Below are 16,525 nucleotides of genomic sequence, written 5' to 3'. Positions count from 1 at the left end.
GTGCCGCCCGTGCCATTAGTGTGTGTTTTGACGCCCTAGAAGGCATGTCAGTCTGCAACATTGACTGAAAAGCCGAAGACGCGGCCGCCAAATTTTGTACGGAGTTGGAGAGCACATCCAGGGTGGAGGAGCCGCCACAGACTGCTGCGACCCAGGAGAAGCCTGTAGATACATAGGCAACCCTGCATAAGGACCAACAGACTGAGACCCGGGGGGCCTGCGCAATAATTGCGGGACACCCGGGGAATGGGTGACGGCCGGCTGGGGCAACGCCCTAGCAGGAACCGCAGTCAGGACCGACAGACGGTTCGCAATAGACACCAGCTCCTGAGAAAACATCGCCCATGGTGGTTCCTGCATCATAGGAGGTTTTGATGGGCCAGGAACCACCTGGCACCATCTACACAGGCCATCCTGTGACAAATCCTCCCTATCCACTCCTGCAGAACAGCGTCCACAGGAGACCAATACTGGAGCCACGGAGTGCTCAATCTCCTCGTCCGACATGACAAAATATATTATATAAATAAATATATCTGGCAACAGAGCCGAATCAAGCACACTCACCAGTGTGCTGAACGACAGCCCACAATATGGCACTGTGTAGCACACAACTGTATGTGACGGACCTCACAAATACGTGATTTATATAGGTGAGGTCTGTAGAAACTCCCCTCCCCCACACACCTGTAGGAGAAGTAAAGGGATAGGTATAGGCTGACAGTAAGTAGAAATAAGCACAGACAGGCAGCACTAGCAAAAGTCACATACCATGCAGGAAGATATACTCAATGCACCTTTCCACTACAATCAACCTGCACAGATTCAGTGTCTGGGAGGGCTATAGCGCTGTGTACACCGTCCTTGATCGGGGGAGAGGTACCCAGGGGGACCGGTCCGCGTGCTCCCTGAGAGTATCTGCGCTGCCACAGAGAAAATGGCCCCCAGAGACCTCAGAGGAGGAGTGGCAAAGTAATCTGCAGCTCAGCGATGCCAGACTACGTGCTGAAAGGTGCGCTGAGCTGAGGGGAGGAGCCGCTAAACAGGGAAGGCTTCCTCCCCTGGCTAGCAATTAACCCCAGGGCTGCCGGCTTCCCGCTTGCCATTGAAATCTCTGGTGGTCTAGTGGTCTCACGGGGTATTCCTCCGCAGAGGGGGAGCCCGCCGCCACCGCTAGCAGCCCCTGGTCTGTCCCCTAGAACCGGGGGCATAGGACTGCATTTCTGGCAAGACCCGCGAGCCACCGCTAATCGATGACTCGCGGTTTACTTTGTCCCCGGCGTCTCCGGCAGCAGTCCAGGGAGGTCCCCAGAGTCCGGCTAGTACGGACTCTGGCCTCCCGCCGCGATCCCCAGTGCGATACTGGCGTCGCGGTGCCAGCGGGAAATAAGAGCGGCAGCATGGGCGTCTGTATAGACAGCCCTTCGCTGCCACTAAAGAGCCATTAAAAAAAAAAAAAAAAAACCCAAAAAGCTTTTGGGGGCTGCACCTGCAGCCCCCCTGCTCAGGGTGACCCGACTCCGGCCGGGCACCAACTCAAACTGAGGTGCCTGTGGCTCGGGGGGTGGGGTATAGAGGAGGATGGACCCAAGTGCATCCTGGGAGCAGTTAAAGCTTTAACTGCCCGTGGATCCAGATCCAGCTATACCCCAAGGTCAACCCTGTGGATCCCTTATGGACCCTGAAGTAGAAAATTATGTTTTAAACTCGCTGAAAGTTTAAATTGTTATGGAGGCAAACATCATGCCTCCCTAACATAAGAACTTCTGAAAAGCTGTTCTTTCTGCAGACTCCACTTTTGGAAAAGTGATACTTTTCCACCTGCAGCTAAGGTATCCACAAGGATTTACTCACTGCTGCATGGCTCTACCCCTTCTCCCCCCCTCTATTCCTCTGCTGGCTCACCTCCTCCCCCATGGTGCCTCAGATGTCCAATCCTGCCCCCCTCTCACCCACCTGGGTGTCCATTGCACACCCCCCTCCCGCGGGTGCAGATGCCCCCCCGTGGGAGTCCGATCTCACCCACGGGTGTTTGACACCTCCCCTCCCGCAAGTGTCCAATGCACCCCTTCCCTACCGCATCCCCTCTCACCTGATCCATCACGTCAGTGTCTTTGGCCAGTGAGGGTGGCCACATGTCTGCAGGGCCCCGCAGACACAGGAGGGAGGGATCTTAATAGATCCATCCCTCGGCTGTGGATGCCTTGTAAATCTTCACAGGCTGCTGTGTAAACAGCAGCCTGTCAAGGTTATTGGGGGAACTTGATGAATAGCCCTGACATTTAGTTTTCACAAATTTCATGCTTTTGTGAAAAATAAGTGATGATGAATAGGCCCCATAGCATGAAAAAGTGCTCTTACTGATTACTTGACTAAATACAGTCACACCTTTTCAACAGAAATCAGAATGGAAATCTGCATCATCTATAGTGTTTATTCTAGCACCCTGCACTTGTCACAACCCGTGCAGTTCTTCTTTTCTGCCTGGGATGGCACTCACTGCTCCGGTGTTTAAGCGCACTCAGATTCAACAGACTGCTGAGATACAGACCAAAGTGTACTAGAAGCACCAGAGCAGAGAGACACCTCAGGCAGGAAAGAGGAACTGCGTGAGTTGTGACAGGTACTTTTATTAAGTACTGCAGACACCACACTCTAACTATAATTGCACCTGTAAGGGTTTCCCAGAGCTATTCCACTTACCACGCTGTTAAGCCTGATTTTGAATTTTTCTGCTCACTCCCTCCAGAGGTGAAGAACAGAAATGCAACTAAAGTGTTGGCTGCAAAGGTCTTTTACAGTTTAGCGCAGCATAAACAGAATTGCGAACAGAGGGCCTGATTCAGAGCCGAACGCTATTTGCGGACAGACGTTCTGAAAAAGGGGCCGGATAATTAAATTAAATGCTCGCTCTTTGCGGTCTGTTGACGCCTCTATGTCTGAACGAGCGAACAAAGCATGCGGTTGCAATTTTGAAAAAAACGCCCACTGGCCGCTCGCATCATACGTCATCTCCGCTATTTACTAGATTAATCGAGTACATCGAACGGCGTATGAACTGCTCGCAGTGCTTGTGGTAGGATTTTCCTACCGCAATCATGCGAGCAGTTCAGGCTAAAAAACAACCAAGTGACGTGGTCGATGACGCTGCTTTGTTAATTATGCACACCATTAAAAAGCCCGTTTTGACCGTTTGGCATGCCTGAGTTCGGATCTCCACTCCCCGTTTTCAAGCACCTTCCCCTGTTACCACCCACAAACGCCTCATCCTGTCACTCAAATTAGCAGGCATTCGCTATATTGCGAGCACACGATTTCTGACCGCACTGACTGGTTCGCGCATGCGTTCTAAAACCCATACGCATGCGCAGATGTGCGAACATCGCTCGGAACGAACGAGCGGCCGCTTACGAGCGGCTCTGAATCAGGCCCAGAGTTTAAGTAGGAAAGTGCCATTTAACACGCCTAAACGCCTGTGCTTACCCCCATTTGCTGACTAAGTGCCTGGATGCGAGGGGGACAATTTAACATTTCCAGAAACTCCTTCCCAGCGCTATTTACATAGCAAAGAATTGATTCACCACCTTTCTTTTTAATGGCAAATTTTCAAGCAATATTTCAGAATTATTCTGTAACAGATAGAACACAGAAATAAACCCCTAAAGCTGGGTACACACTGGCCGATATATTGGCCGATCAATATATCGTGCCCCTGTCGGCCAGTGTGTACAGACGATATGTCTGTGAACGACGTCATTCACAGACATATGGCATTGGCTGTGCTGCACAGCCAATGAACAGATATCTGCAGACATATCTGTCCATCGGCAATTGTGTACAGGCAATCAGTCGATCGCCCGTACACAGCGGTGCAGAGGGGGGGGAGGAGGCGCGAGCAGGTACTACTTACCCAGGTCCGGCACAAATAAATTTTAAAACATATATATATATATTTTTTATTTTTTTTCCACACACATCCAAAGCCCCTGCTCCCCAATAAGGTGGTATGGCAATCATTATGACCTGAATGCTGTATCTTTGGACAGATATAGGGGTCTATGGGCCTGATTCCGAGCTGAACGCTATTAGCGCTCGCTCGTACAGAAAAAGGGGGTGGCTATTCAAATGAACCATTTGCTCCTTGCGGTCTTTTGCCGCCCTCATGTCTGAACGAGCGAACAAAACATGCGGTCGTTTATTTGAAAAATACGCCCCCTGGCGCTTGCATCATACGTCATGTCCGCTATTTATCAGATTAATCGAGTACATCGAACAGCGTATGAACTGCTCGCTATTCTTGTGGTTGTTTTTTCCTACCGCAATATTGCGAGCAGTTTTGGCTAAAAGACACCCAACTGATGTGGTTGATGACGCTGCTTTGTTAATTATGCACACCCTTAAACCGCCCGTTTTGATTTAAGCACGCCTGCGTTCTGAACTCCACTCCCCGTTTTCAAGCACCTTCCCCTGTTATCACCCACATACGCCTCATTCTGTCACTCAAAATAGCAGGCATTCGCTATATAGCAAACAAATGATTTTCGGCCGCACTGACTGGTTCGCGCATGCGTATTATAAACCGTACGCATGCGCAGATGGGCGAACATCACTCGGGAAACTAGCGTACTGCTGCTTATGAGTGGCTCTGAATCAGGCCCTATGTATTAAGCAGTGATACGAGACAGAGTGAAAAGTGATAAGAAAGTGATAAGGTGCCAGCCAATCAGCTCCCAACTGTCATTTTTCAAACACAGCCTGTGAGATGACAGTTGGGAGCTGATTGGCTGGCACCTTATCACTTATGGGGGGCATCCACTAGACGATTTTAGTAGGCGATTGAACGATAAAGATATCGTTCAATAGTTTAAAAATCGTTTGCAAATCGTGCAGTAATTGTTTCTTACGATGTACGATGCGCGCTCCCGCTGGTCGTTTGATCGTCTCCTCCATCGATTTGAACATGCAGGTCAATTTCACTTGATTGCTTCCAAATCGTTTACACATCGTTCACGCTGAACGATCAAACGATGAACCACTATCTGCCCACTATAGCTGAAAGCTCTCGATCACAGCTTGAAACAACAGTTTATCGTTAGATCTTTTGCAAATTGTTCAGAGTGTAAGATCAAATTTCAAGGGAAACTTCAAGGGAAAATCGTTAAGAGGTTGGACAGGGATAAAATAGTCTAGTGGATGCCCCCCTTTACTTATCACTTTTCACTCTGTCTCTTATCACTGCTTAGTACATAGACCCCTTAGTTAGAGAGAGATAGATAGATATCTATCTATGTGATAAGGTGCCAGCCAATCAGCTCCCAACTGTCGTTTTTCAAACACAGCCTGTGAGATGACAGTTAGGAGCTGATTGGCTGGCACCTTATCACTTTTCACTCTGTCTCCTAACACAGCTTAGTAAATAGACCCCATAATGTTGAAAAGAGTAGGCCAGTACCAGATTAATGTCCTCATGGTCCTGGAGCTGAATTTTATGAGGGGCCTATTGTGTTCCGCCGCAGGGGGCGTGACAACTGAAATGAGGATGTGGCTAGTGATATGAGGATGTGTCCAGTACTGTGGAGGTATGGCCTGTGCTGTGGGGTGTGCTAATATGAAGCATAGATCCCCTGTTACATTATTGACCACTGAATAAAAAAATTGTAAAAATACAAACTATGGTTATTATTAAAATGCAACAATTTTTATTTTATTAACAGAAATATACCTGATAACGATAATTTTGCCTTAGACATTGGAGCGACATATAGACTTTTAGCAGACTAGCAGAGATCCATTGGGTCCACTCTTTCCCATTCTCCACAAAAAAATTAACTGTTTGTCAACACTCAGACTTTTAAATTTATGATACAAGAAATCCAAAAGCTGACACAGAACATATTTGTGCGCAGTAATAGTCCACTCCCAGTCACTGGCCAGGAACGCTCATCACTTTCCCAAGACAGTTCTGATACCATGCATCTCAATCACAGAAGCGTCTTTGTGCATACACACAGTGTGACGCATGCAGTGTACCAATTTATAGTGATTTTCGTGCATGCGCAGTAGCAAAACATCACTGAAATACGACAACATCGGCATTGTGTGCAGCCCTGATCAGGCCCATGGTGCATTATATCCACATGTATTACGTACAAATATCAGCCAATTTTAATCATACTTTGGATAAAAAAAGGATCACTTATCAGTGACCAGCCATCCATTAATGCCAGATAATCACCTTGACGGAAATAGGAAATTGTCTTTTAATGAGTACTATAGAGTACCAGAGGAAATATAGACAAGTATATTATAGGGAGAATATACAAACTCCACACAGTAGGGGCCATGGTGGGACTCAAACCCTGGACCTCAATGCTGGGAGGCAGTAATACTGACTATTACACCATCTGTGCTGCCCCAGAGAGATATATATAGAGATATAGATATATATAGAGATATAGATATATATAGAGATATACATATATATTTTATATATATATATATTTGCCAGTATACACAGCATTGCACCCACAGACGTAATATTCTGAATATCACGCCAATACCACCAGTATACACAGCATTGCCCCCACAGATTTAATATACATAATATTACCCCCATAACACCAGTATACACAGCATTGCACCCACAGATGTAATATACATAATATTACCCCTTTACCAACAGTATACACAGCATTGCACCCACATATGTAATATTCAGAATATTACGCCAATACCAACAGTATACACAGCATTGCCCCCACAGATGTAATATTCAGAATATTACGCCAATACCACCAGTATACACAGCATTGCCCCCACAGATGTAATATACATAATATTACCCCCATAACACCAGTATACACAGCATTGCCCCCACAGATGTAATATACATAATCTTACCACTTTACCACCAGTATACACAGCATTGCACCCACAGATGTAATATACATAATATTACCCCTTTACCAACAGTATACACAGCATTGCACCCACATATGTAATATTCAGAATATTACGCCAATACCAACAGTATACACAGCATTGCACCCACAGACGTAATATTCTGAATATCACGCCAATACCACCAGTATACACAGCATTGCCCCCACAGATTTAATATACATAATATTACCCCCATAACACCAGTATACACAGCATTGCACCCACAGATGTAATATACATAATATTACCCCTTTACCAACAGTATACACAGCATTGCACCCACATATGTAATATTCAGAATATTACGCCAATACCACCAGTATACACAGCATTGCCCCCACAGATGTAATATACATAATATTACCCCCATAACACCAGTATACACAGCATTGCACCCACAGATGTAATATACATAATATTACCCCTTTACCAACAGTATACACAGCATTGCACCCACATATGTAATATTCAGAATATTACGCCAATACCAACAGTATACACAGCATTGCCCCCACAGATGTAATATTCATAATATTACGCCAATACCACCAGTATACACAGCATTGCCCCCACAGATGTAATATACATAATATTACCCCCATAACACCAGTATACACAGCATTGCCCCCACAGATGTAATATACATAATCTTACCACTTTACCACTAGTATACACAGCATTGCCCCCCCAGATGTAATAATCAGAATATTACCCCCATAACAGTATATACAGCATTGACCCCACAGATGTAATATACATATTACCCCTATACCAACAATATACACAGCATTGACCCCACAGATGTAATATACATATTACCCCTATACCAACAATATATACAGCATTGCCCCCACAGATGTAATATACATAATATTACCCCAATAACACTTATATTGGGGTAATATTATTGTATATATTACATCTGTAGAGGGAAATACTGTGTATACTGCTGTTATGGAGCAAATAATTGTGTATATTATATCTGTGTATTTACAGCATTGCCCCCACAGATACAATGTACACAACATTACCAGAGCAGTATACACAGCACACTCTCAATTTCCAAAATAATATTGTCTGTGCCTCAACCCTCAGCCAGTCAGCCTGCATGCCCCATGATCAGCTGCTGACCTCACCTCATGCTGTTTCGGTCAGCCTTCACGCAGCTTCAGGTAAGCACCGTGGAAGCGCTGTGTCAATATGAGTATTCCGCAGCGTTTGCCCGCGCAGGAAGGATTAGAGAAGCCCTTCACTGCACTGACATCCCGTGTAACTGCCGTTATGTGTGCCGCGCATGATCCACCAGTGACGCGGCAGGGGGAAGGGGGAGGTTGCGGCTCGTAGCTGGGGGCTGGGCTTTGGACGGCCATTGGAAGGCTGCTGTAGCAGGAAAATACAATCCTGTATACAGCAGCAGGTTAGTCACATACGCTGTGGGCCTTTTTTGATTGGGGGCCTGGAGCTGTAGCTCCATCCGCCCCATTGGTAATCTTTATCTATTAAATACACACATTATATATATTTATATATATATATATATATACACACATACATACATACATACATACTGCAACAAAAATCGGCGGCACTCAGAGACTTTTAGAAAAACTTTATATATTCACAAGAACATCCAACACCAACATTTCGGGACCACAATGTCCCTTTCTCAAGGTAGGTAACCAGATAAGTGAAAGAGACTAACCTTATATACCATGAGTGGGTCCACCTCACTCAGATGGCGTCCGGAACCTGGAAGATTCAACGGCACCAATGGAGACTACACGTGACTGCAGGGCGCCGTCTGTGTTCCGTTGCAATGCGGACTCAGTACAGAAGCCCTGGAGGGATAAGTGAGTGAAATAAATAAATAGCAAAAGACTGCTCACCCATTGTGACATAAGATATATATATATATATATATATATATATAGATAGAGATATATATATACATACATATATACATACATATATATACATCATATATATATATATATATACATACATACATATATATATATACATACATACATACACATATATACACACACACATATATACACATATAAAAAAATACTGTCAAATAGAGGCGGCACTCATAGACTTAAGTATCAGTGAAAAACCCTATGCCAGGGTGATTTATTAGCCAACGTTTCGGGGACTGGATCCTCTTCCTCAGGACCACAGGAAGAGGATACGGTCCCCGAAACGTTGGCCAAAAAATCACCCTGGCATAGGGTTTTTCACTGATACTCAAGTCTATGAGTGCCGCCTCTATTTGACAATATTATACTATGAGGGCGCCGACCCTCTAGATCGGCTCCAGAGCAAGGCATTATCTTTCTCTGCAATTTGGGAGTGCTGGGGCTTGCAAACTATATTATATTACACATTATATATATATATATATATATATATATACTAGGGGTGTGCACCGGCCACTTTTCGTGTTTTGTGTTTTGGTTTTGGATCTGGATTGGTTTTGCCAAAACCACCCTTCCGTGTTTTGGGTTCTGGGTTTTGTGTTTTGGATCTGTATTTTTTTTTTAAAAAGCATAAAAACAGCTAAAATCACAGAATTTGTTGGTTTCTCTGCTCCTATGCTATTATTAACCTCAATAACCTTAATTTCCACTCATTTCCAGTCTATTCTGAACACCTCACACCTCACAATAGTGTTTTCATGTCCAAAAGGTTGCACCGAGGTAGCTGGATGACTATGCTAAGCGACACGAGTGGGCGGCACAAACACGTGACCCATCTAGGAGTGACACTGCAGTGGCAGACAGGATGGCAGTTAGAAAAACTAGGCCCCAAACTGTACATAATGCAAAGAAAAAAAAGAAGTGCAAGATGGAATTGTCCTTGGGCCCTCCCACCCACCCTTATGTTGTATAAACAGGACATGCACACTTTAACAAATCAATCATTTCAGCGCCAGGGTCTGCCACACAACTGTGGCTGAAATGATTGGTTCGTTTGGGCCCCCACAAAACAAGCTGGAAATTAATGTGTCCCTGCACAAACTGGCTCTACGGAGGCAAGATGTCATCCTCATCCTCCTCATCCACCGATTCCTCACCCTCTTCAGTGTGTACATCCTCATCCTCACAAAGTATTAACTCGTCCCCACTTGAATCCACCACCACAGGTCCCTCTGTACCTTCTGGAGGCTGGTCTCCCTGGAAGAGCTGATAATTCATTTTGATGAACATCATCTTCTCCACATTCTGTGGAAGCAACCTCCTACGCCTTTCGCTGACAAGGTTCCCGGCTGCACTAAACACTCTTTCGGAGTACACACTGGAGGGGGGGCAACTCAGGTAAAATAGAGCCAGCTTGTACAGGGGCCTCCAAATTGCCTCTTTTTCCTGCCAGTACAGGTATGGACTGTCTGACATGCCTACTTGGATGCTGTCACCGATGTAATCCTCCACCATTCTGTCAATGGTGACAGTATCATATGCAGTGACAGTAGACATGTCAGAAATTGTTGCCAGGTCCTTCAGTCCAGACCAGATGTCCAAACTTGGTCCTGCCTGCCCTGCATCACCGCCAGCGGGTTGCTTAGGATACCTAAGTTTTTTCCTGGCAGCCCCAGTTGCGGGAGAAAATGAAGAAGGAGCCGTTGACGTGTCACGTTCCGCTTCAGCTGACAGTGTGTTCACCAGCAGGTCTTTGCACCTCTGCAGGCTTGTGTCGGCCGGAAAGAGAGACACCACATAGGCTTTAAACCTAGGATCAAGCACGGTGGCCAAAATGTAGTGGTCTGATTTCAACAGATTGACCACCCTGGAATCCTGGCAAAGCGAATGAAGGGCTTCATCCACAAGTCCCACATGCCGAGCGGAATCGCTCCGTCTTAGCTCCTCCTTCACTTTCTCCAGCTGCTTCTGCAAAAGCCTGATGAGGGGAATGACCTGACTCAAGCTGGCTGTGTCTGAACTGACTTCACGTGTGGCAAGTTCGAAGGGCTGGAGAACCTTGCACAACACGGAAATCATTCTCCACTGCGCTTGAGTCAGGGGCATACCCCCTCCTTTGCCTATGTCATAGGTGGATGTATAGGCTTGTATGGCCTTTTGCTGCTCCTCCATCCTCTGAAGCATATAGAGGGTTGAGTTCCACCGCGTCACAACCTCTTGCTTCAGGTGATGGCGGGGCAGGTTCAAGAGTGTTTGCTGGCGCTCCAGTCTTCGGCACGCAGTCGCTGAATGGCGAAAGTGGCCAGAAATTTTTCGGGCCACCCAAAGCGTCTCCTGCACGCCCCTGTCGCTTTTCAGAAAATTCTGCACCACCAAGTTTATTGTGTGAGCAAAACATGGGACGTGCTGGAATTTGCCCAGATGTAATGCCCGCACAATATTGGTGGCGTTGTCAGATATCACAAATCCCCAGGAGAGTCTAAGTGGGGTAAGCCACTGGGCGATGATTTCCCTCAGTTTCTCTAAGAGGTTGTCGGCGGTGTGCCTCTTACTGAAACCGGTGATACACAGCGTAGCCTGCCTTGTAACGAGCTGGCGTTTCTGAGATGCTGCTACTGGTGACGCTGCTGCTGTTGCTGCGTAAGGTGATACATCTACCCAGTGGGCTGTCACAGTCATATAGTCCTTAGTCTGCCCTGTTCCACTTGTCCACATGTCCGTGGTTAAGTGGACATTGTGTACAACGGCATTTTTCAGGACACTGAGGACACTTTTTCTGACGTTTCTGTACAGTCTCGGTATCGCCTGCCTAGTGAAGTGGAATCTAGACGGGATTTGGAACCGGGGACACACTACCTCCATCAATTGTCTAAATCCCACTGCACTAATGGCGGATACCGGACGCACGTCTAACACCAACATAGCAGTCAAGGCCTCAGTTATACGTTTTGCTTCAGGATGACTGCTGTCGTACTTCATCCTCCTCGCTAAGGACTGTTGGAGGGTCAATTGTTTAGTAAAAGTAGTGGTGTTCCTACTTCCTCTCTGGGATGATGAACGACTCCCAGCAGCAGCAACAGCAGCAGCGGCAGCAGTAGGCGTAGCAATGCAGGATCCTCCAGAGGAATCCCGGATAGGAGAGTCAGTCATGCCAGTGACATGGCCTGCAGGACTACTTCCGATCCTGACTAAGGAGGAAATTGACGAGGAGGGAGTTGATGGTGTGGTTTGCAGGCGCTTGGATACAACAGGACAACGGGATTTAGGTGTCCCTGGACTGCTTACGGTCTTAGCCAAAGTTTCTGAACTTGACAGTAACTTTTTATGAACGCGCTGCAGGTGCCGTATAAGGGAGGATGTTCCTAGGTGGTTGACGTCCCTACCCCTACTTATTTCACCTTTACATATGGTACATATGGCAAGACAGTTGTTGTCCGGATTTGGATAGAAATATTGCCAGACCAAAGAGGTGGAATGTTTGGTCTTCTGCCCAGGCATGACCGTGATGGGCTTTTTCATCCCACGGACAACAACTGTCTCCCCCGGAGCCTGATTTAAACAAACCACATCACCATCAGAATCCTCCTCGCCAACTTCCTCCTCAGCGCCAGCTACACCAGTATCCTCATCCTGTTGTACTTCAACAGTGACATCTTCAATTTGCATATCAGCAAGTGGACTGTGGGTGCTCCTTTCAGCACTTGCAGGGGGCGTGCAAATGGTGGAAAGAGCCACCTCTTCCCGTCCAGTGCTGGGAAGGTCAGGCATCGCAACCACCACCACACTTGGACTCTCCTTGGGGATTTGTGATATCTTCTTAGAAAGCACAGTTCTTCGCTGTGCTTTTGCCAGCTTAACTCTTTTGATTTTTTTAGTGGGAGGAGGGCTTCCATCGTCATGTGAAGCTGAACCACTAGTCATGAACATACTAGGGATCGACCTTAGCCGTTCCTTGCCACTCCGTGTCGTAAATGGCATATTGGCAAGTTTACGTTTCTCTTCAGCTGATTTAAATGTCTTTTTCAAGGTCATTTTCCTGAACTTTGCCATTTGGGATTGTATGTGCCCTCTACTATGACATTGGGCATCGGCCTTGGCAGACGACGTTGATGGCATGTTATCGTCTATGTCATGACTAGTGGCAGCAGCTTCAGCACTAGGAGGAAGTGGTTCTTGATCTTTCTCTATTTTATTTTTATCGGAGAAAGTTTGGTCCTCCATTTATGTTATATCGATTTGATATATACGTGCGGCTAAACACAGAAAATAATTTTTTTTTTGGTTTGGACTGGAGTGTACTTTGTGGGTTACAGCACCCTTTAACGGTCAAGCCAGCCGGCCCTTTACTTATGACACAGGCGCACTCTTGGCACTACTTTGTTGATGCACGTGCGGCTACTGCGCACACAATTCACAAACACAGAAAATAATTTTTTTTTGGTTTGGACTGGAGTGTACTTTCGGGGGTTACAGCACCCTTTAACGGTCAAGCCAGCCGGCCCTTTACTTATGACACGGGTGCACGCTTGGCACTACTTTGTTGATGCACGTGCGGCTACTGCGCACACAATTCACAAACACAGAAAATAATTTTTTTTTGGTTTGGACTGGAGTGTACTTTCGGGGGTTACAGCACCCTTTAACGGTCAAGCCAGCCGGCCCTTTACTTATGACACAGGCGCACGCTTGGCACTACTTTGTTGATGCACGTGCGGCTACTGCGCACACAATTCACAAACACAGAAAATAATTTTTTTTTGGTTTGGACTGGAGTGTACTTTCGGGGGTTACAGCACCCTTTAACGGTCAAGCCAGCCGGCCCTTTACTTATGACACAGGCGCACGCTTGGCACTACTTTGTTGATGCACGTGCGGCTACTGCGCACACAATTCACAAACACAGAAAATAATTTTTTTTTTGGTTTGGACTGGAGTGTACTTAGGGGGTTACAGCACCCTTTAACGGTCAAGCCAGCCGGCCCTTTACTTATGACACAGGCGCACGCTTGGCACTACTTTGTTGATGCACGTGCGGCTACTGCGCACACAATTCACAAACACAGAAAATAATTTTTTTTGGGTTTGGACTGGAGTGTACTTTCGGGGGTTACAGCACCCTTTAACGGTCAAGCCAGCCGGCCCTTTACTTATGACACAGGCGCACGCTTGGCACTACTTTGTTGATGCACGTGCGGCTACTGCGCACACAATTCACAAACACAGAAAATAATTTTTTTTTGGTTTGGACTGGAGTGTACTTTCGGGGGTTACAGCACCCTTTAACGGTCAAGCCAGCCGGCCCTTTACTTATGACACAGGCGCACGCTTGGCACTACTTTGTTGATGCACGTGCGGCTACTGCGCACACAATTCACAAACACAGAAAATAATTTTTTTTTGGTTTGGACTGGAGTGTACTTTCGGGGGTTACAGCACCCTTTAACGGTCAAGCCAGCCGGCCCTTTACTTATGACACAGGCGCACGCTTGGCACTACTTTGTTGATGCACGTGCGGCTACTGCGCACACAATTCACAAACACAGAAAATAATTTTTTTTTTGGTTTGGACTGGAGTGTACTTTGGGGGTTACAGCACCCTTTAATGGTCAAGCCAGCCGGCCCTTTACTTATGACACAGGCGCACGCTTGGCACTACTTTGTTGATGCACGTGCGGCTACTGCGCACACAATTCACAAACACAGAAAATAATTTTTTTTTTGGTTTGGACTGGAGTGTACTTTCGGGGGTTACAGCACCCTTAACGGTCAAGCCAGCCGGCCCTTTACTTATGACACAGGCGCACGCTTGGCACTACTTTGTTGATGCACGTGCGGCTACTGCGCACACAATTCACAAACACAGAAAATAATTTTTTTTTGGTTTGGACTGGAGTGTACTTTCGGGGGTTACAGCACCCTTTAATGGTCCAGCCAGCCGGCCCTTTATTTATGACACAGGCGCACGCTTGGCACTACTTTGTTGATGCACGTGCGGCTACTGCGCACACAATTCACAAACACAGAAAATAATTTTTTTTTTGGTTTGGACTGGAGTGTACTTTCGGGGGTTACAGCACCCTTAACGGTCAAGCCAGCCGGCCCTTTACTTATGACACAGGTGCACGCTTGGCACTACTTTGTTGATGCACGTGCGGCTACTGCGCACACAATTCACAAACACAGAAAATAATTTTTTTTTTGGTTTGGACTGGAGTGTACTTTCGGGGGTTACAGCACCCTTAACGGTCAAGCCAGCCGGCCCTTTACTTATGACACAGGCGCACGCTTGGCACTACTTTGTTGATGCACGTGCGGCTACTGCGCACACAATTCACAAACACAGAAAATAATTTTTTTTTTGGTTTGGACTGGAGTGTACTTTCGGGGGTTACAGCACCCTTAACAGTCAAGCCAGCCGGCCCTTTACTTATGACACAGGCGCACGCTTGGCACTACTTTGTTGATGCACGTGCGGCTACTGCGCACACAATTCACAAACACAGAAAATAATTTTTTTTTGGTTTGGACTGGAGTGTACTTTCGGGGGTTACAGCACCCTTTAACGGTCAAGCCAGCCGGCCCTTTACTTATGACACAGGCGCACGCTTGGCACTACTTTGTTGATGCACGTGCGGCTACTGCGCACACAATTCACAAACACAGAAAATATATTATTTTTTTAGCACTTGGGGGGAGCACCCCTGATGGACAGAGCACCCCCTGGACAACACTACAGCACTCCTTTAGGACTGGGACACTGCACAGGACTTTGGAGTGGACACAGCCCCTATGGAGAACTGACTGCACAACACAGTCCAGCCAGCCCCTATGGACTTTGAAGTAGTGGACACAGCCCCTATTAACAACAGCAGCACAACACAGCCAGCCCCTATGGACTTTGAAGTAGTGGACAACAGCAGCACTACACTACACTACACTACACAGCCCTAACTCCCACCCTCCCTCTTCACTGTCCACAGCCGAGTGAGAAAATGGCGCCGACGCGGGTACCTTATATAGGATCCAAAACCCGCGAGACTCGGAAGGCGGGATGATGACGTTTTGCCTCGATTTCAGATCCGAGTCAGGCGGGAAAAGTCGAGCCTGACTCGGATCGGACTCGGATCGGGGGGGCTCGGGGGGGTTCGGATTTCAGAAATCCGAACCCGCTCACCCCTAATATATACACACACACTATATATATATATGTATATATAGATATATACACACACACACACTATATATATATATATATTATATACACACACATACTACATCACATCAGCCAATAAATATGGTGTAGAAAAATAAGTTCTATTTGGTTTACATGAGAAAATAAAACACTAAAAAAAAAAAGCTCGCCAAAACATGCATAGCGCACTACAACCCCTCCCCCCCCCTACAAGCTGCTGCCAGTCAATAAAAGGCTTACTTGCTCTAAAACTTCCTGGCCCACACTCCTCTTCAAATCAAAGACAGGGGCCGGGTAGCGTGCAGGTAGACACAGCAGCTCCTCGCTCTAACACGAGCGCGCATGGCCTGACGTCACGACGTCATCGCGCGCTCGTGCACGATTGTTCCCATTGGTGCCAGCAAAAAGGAGGTGCGGCTGCAGAGTTTGAAGGTCAGGTGCATTATATAGCGGGCCAGCGTACTTAGCG

The sequence above is a fragment of the Taudactylus pleione genome, unplaced genomic scaffold (genome assembly GCF_031769625.1).
Source record: "Taudactylus pleione unplaced genomic scaffold, aTauple2 ptg000726l, whole genome shotgun sequence".
Classification (NCBI taxonomy): Eukaryota; Metazoa; Chordata; class Amphibia; order Anura; family Myobatrachidae; genus Taudactylus; species Taudactylus pleione.
The sequence above is the reverse complement of the archived record's forward strand: the minus strand, read 5'-3'. Positions refer to the sequence as shown.